Raw genomic sequence first — 5,057 nt, 5'->3', positions numbered from 1 at the left:
TATGCAAATAGATTGAGCCCTAGGATAGAAAGCGATTAGCGACCCTATTCACCCCCTCCCCCTCTAGGGTCGGACACCCCGGTGATCCTTACAACCTCTCCCAAGGGCGCTGACGCCCCCAAGGCCCCCTCTATCAAGGGCGCCGATGCCTCTGCCACTGAGCGCAAGGCGTGCGCCTAGGCTCGCAAGGTTAAGCACGATGCCACGCTCACATGGGCGGTGGACGCCGAGCATGAGATGATCGCGGCCGCACAGGAGTGCGACGCTGCCGCTGCACGGGCCCGTGACGCCCACGCTCGGGCGGCTCGCGAATGCGCCGTCGCCGCAGAAGGTGACTTTGACGCAGACCGCGATCGCGATGCCCGCGAGGATGAGAATGACAACCACGACTTCGACTTCGACCATGGCCACAACGACCTTCATCACTCTGCCTTGGCCCACGAAGCCGCCTCCGTCGTCAATCTGCATGCTCAAGCCATTAGCGTGCAGAACATCCGGAGCCTCATCCACATCGTCCTCGACCTTAACACTGGCAACTACACCCGCTGGTGTGATTAGATCCTACTCATCATCGGCCAGTACTCCATGGAGACTCTAGTCCTCGTCGACCTCCCCACGCCCATGTTTCCCGATTGGACACATATGGATTGCGTTGTCAAGTCCTGGATCGCCGACATGATCTCCTCCGACCTTGCCGAAATGGTGATCGACCGCGACGCCACCGCTCGCACCATGTGGCGCGCCCTCGAGGATCAGTTCCTTGGGAATCAGGACACCTGCGCCCTCCACCTCAACATCCAGTTCCACAACTTCGTCCAAGGTGATCTCTCCATCATGGACTACTACAGGTGCCTCAAGGGCACGGCGCAACAACTCGCGGACCTTGGGGAACCCATCTCCGACCGCACATTGACCCTCAACCTCATCCGAGGCCTCAATGACCGCTTCTACGATGTCAGCTGACACATCCGTTGCGGCAACCCCTTCCCCAAGTTAAAGGATGCTGTCAACGAGCTGACCCTAGAGGAGTTGACTATGGCACATCACGCCTCGGCTCCTTCCACAGCTCTCCTTGCCACTACCGGGAAGACAACCCCCACCGGGGCACCGGCGCCGTCGTCCACCGCCTGCCCACCCCAGCAATCCCCACGCACAGGGGGCAACTCTGGGGGCGGCAACTCTGGTGGGAGCTCACCCCGCTCGTCCAAGGACCGCCGCAGCAAGAGGGGCAGCAAGGACCGTTGCTCCTCTGGGGCGTTCCACCAGCATCCGGCAGTAAATAGTCCAGGGGAGGGAAGGGCCCATCAGCACCCAGCATACGCGGTGCTGGCGGCGCCACCCAGATGTGGCCTGGCCCACGACCCTCAATGCCCCTGCCTCCGGCTCCTGCATAGCAACAGTAGTAGGCGCTCATCGCCCAGCAGGCCCAGGCGCAGGCTCACGCCATCCAGGCTGCGCAGGCTCAGGTGCTGGCCCAGGCGCAGGCGGCTCAGGGTTAGGCTGCACATGGGCAGCACCCGATGTACCTCCGACTGGGTGGGATCAGCAGTCCCTATCTGCCTTCAGCACTGTCTCCCTTAACCAGCCTCACATAAACGACTGGTATCTCGATTCAAGTGCTACCTCTCACAAGACTTCAGATCCATCAGTTATTACTCATACTTTTCTGTCGCGGTATCCCTCGTCCATTGTTGTCGGCAAGGGGTCTTTACTTCCTGTTGCCTCCACTGGCACAACATCACTTCCGGGTTCATTTACTCTTAATAACGTTCTAGTTTCACCTAGTCTTATTAAGAATTTGAGTTCTGTTTGCCAGTTCACCTCTGACAACAACTGCTCTGTCAACTTTGACCCCCACTGGTTGTCCTATGAAGGATCTAGAGTCTCGGAGAGTTCTCGTCAGGTGCAATAGTGTTGGACCACTATATCCCATGCGCCTCCCTGCCGCCACTGCACTTGTTGCTACCTCCTCCCCGCATTGGCACCGTTGCCTCGATCATCCCGGTCATGAAGTCATGTCTAAGCTAGCTTCAGTCATACCTTCATGTAATAAAGAACCGAGTACCACTCTATGTCATGCTGAAAGGACCTTAAGATGCCTAGAGGGGGGGGTGAATAGGCAATCTGCAGCTCAAAGACACTTTAAAAATTGTCAGACGCAAGGTAAACCCGGATACTCCGGGTATAATCCCGGATACTCCGGGTTTTGGTGTCCGGAATATCCGGAGCTATATCCAGAGACTCCGGGTAAGAGTTAACTTGAATGAAAACTGTAGGAATCAGTGAATGCAAAGTAGATCGAGCTAAAGAGTGAGTATCGGGGGTTCCTTAAGAATGATATCCAACAAACAATACTCACTGGAAACTTGTATGTGAGTAGATCGAGCTCAAACCCTAGAAATGAAGTCACACAAGCAAATAGCAAGAAAACAAGTAATACAACAAGAAAGAGGCAGTGATTTGTTTCCCGAAGTTCACACTCGAAGGTGCTATGTCTCTGTTGAGGAAGGATTCAAGAGACGGTGCTCAAGAACCCCTATGTTCCTTTTCTAAGGGCGAGATTACCTCTCAAGCCCAAGGTCACTTACTATGGATTCCTCGGCGAGGAATGGAGCTTACAAACTTCTTGTGCAGCTCACAATCGTGGTTGAGCAGTCACAAGCACGCCTAGCCATCTAGGAGCACAAGGCTCCAAGAGTAACAAACTTGAATCCATGGGCTTGACCAAAACCAAGTGCTCAAGAGGTGGGAATTAGGCTTACTAGCACGAATCCTTGCTCTTGCTTGCTTCTCACTCAAACCCCTCAAAGGAATCACTCAAGAACGAAGAGGGGGGAGTGAGAGAGTTCTCTTTTGGCTTTGGGAGAAGTTTAGCTCGAAAGAATGGCAAGAGAGAGTGAGCTGAAGGAGGGGAGGGGGTATTTATACCTCTTGAACCAAAAATAGCCGTTGGGCGAATAGTTACCCGGAGACTCCGGGCAACCCTAATTTTCAGCCTGTGAACAGACATCCGGATACTCCGGGCAATGGGGTCCGGAGTATCCGGCCCTATACCCGGAGTATCCGGGTTTAGGCAGGGAAAAACTTCGGTTTTTTCTCTTTTGAGTTGTTTTGTGGCTCACAAGTGTTTGTCTAGGTTCTCTTGAGCACTAGATTTCAAATCGAAACCCTTGAATCAAGTCCCTCTTGATAGTACGACGTTCCTATACTCAAATTTCAAATATAAAATCTACTTTCTTGAGTACGTTTAAATATCGCCCTTTTCATTTCCTTTTTGAGGGTTCATACATCGTCACTTGATTCACTTGTATAAATTCATCACCTGCACACATGCTCAATTACACAATTAAATGCACATGTGTTTTGTCATTATTCACCAAAACCCACTTAGGGGCCTAGATCACTTTCAATCCCCCACCTTTTTGGTGATTGATGACAACCCACATGTAGCTCATTTGAAAATCATAAAGCGATAAACAACTAACATATAAGAGCTCCCCCTAAATGTATGCCATGAATTTGAATTTCAAATTTGACTTTACTAATGTCAAAAATGGCAAAAATACACAAGTGAATCATAGAAGCCCTTATATCTTTTACAGTGGGGTGAGCAGGTGAGTGCAAAAACATGTGTGATGCATATGACATAATATCCACACAATAAAGAGTGTGTTTGGCAGCAGGACCCGGAGACTCCGGGTAGAAGCCCGGAAACTCCGGACAGGAAATCCGGAGAATCCGGCCTGTATCCCGGAGTATCTGGACCCCTGTGCACAGAACACAGAAAACACAGAAAATAGCAGTCAATCTGGCTCAAATATGTCACATACTAGCAGAATTTCCTTGGATCAAACTTAAATTCGACTGCTAAGCACATAGTAGCACACATTACAAATGTTCTCACACCACATAGTCCTTACAACGATCACAAGAGTTTGAAACGGAATAAAAGACGACATAAGTTCGATACATGCCCAAATGAGTACATAAATGGCATTTTCACTCCTCCTTTGTCATCAAGTGCCAAAAATGGAATGAAAAGAAGCATGAAGTCCATCTACTCATCATCGTCTTGGTCGGCATCCTCGGAGGTGTCCTCATCTTATTCAGAGTCGGGGTGCTCGCGGTAGTTGACGGGTGCGTCTTCCTCAGTCTCCTCTTCCTCATCAAAGATCTCTTGGCCACGTGGAGGAGCATGGGGAGAAGAAGTAGAAGCGTGGTGACACGGAGAGCGAGCTTGGCGACGAGCTCGAGGAAGTGGAGCATGAGCAGCAACAATAGCGGCCTCATCGGCAGCATCCCAGTCAGCGATGGGATCATCAAAGGCTGGTAACTCGCGATGTGGATCCAAAGGAAGCCCCATATGACCCCGAATCTCATTGATTGACCTTGCATCCTCATGAACATCTTGTGCAATGTTCCTGCACATCCCAAACAAGCTGCGGAGGGCCCTCTTCACAAAGGAGTCATGATGACGGTGATGGGACGATGAGGAGGCATCCAAAGAAGATGGAGCAGAGTCAAATCTTGGGTTTCTTGTTGCACCGGCATGAGATGGAGGAGGAGGTGGTGCATCTCCAGAGCGGGCACACAAATGAAGAGGCTCATGCTTGACGGTCTTAGGAAATGTAACCTTTGTCACCCTCTCAATCATATACATGATGTATGGTGCAGCAGGAAGTGACTTCTTGGCCTCAATCATGGTCCTTCGCAGCTCATTCTAGATGAAGTCCATGATGCAAAAAGGTTTTTCACCGGGCAAGGCACGGGCCAGAAGATTGACAGCGTAGTATCTAAGTGCCGCGGAATCACCATCCTTTGCATCAACGGTGGCTCTAAAGAATTGATTCATTGCATAGTACACTGGTATGAGATAGTTTGCCTTTCCTTCCTAAGCGCAAATAGGATTGAAGAACAAGGTAGGTACTTGATATGGCTTGAGTTGTTCCTCAACATGAATAGGATCTCGTTTCTCATCCTCAGTGCCAAGTCCAAGTATTCTAGAGGAGGTCATGTAATCCACTCCATATTTGACTCCCTCGGTGGTCCAATAGATT

Source organism: Panicum virgatum, chromosome 8K (genome assembly GCF_016808335.1).
Source record: "Panicum virgatum strain AP13 chromosome 8K, P.virgatum_v5, whole genome shotgun sequence".
In the NCBI taxonomy this organism is placed as follows: Eukaryota; Viridiplantae; Streptophyta; class Magnoliopsida; order Poales; family Poaceae; genus Panicum; species Panicum virgatum.
This window is presented reverse-complemented; position numbering follows the sequence as displayed.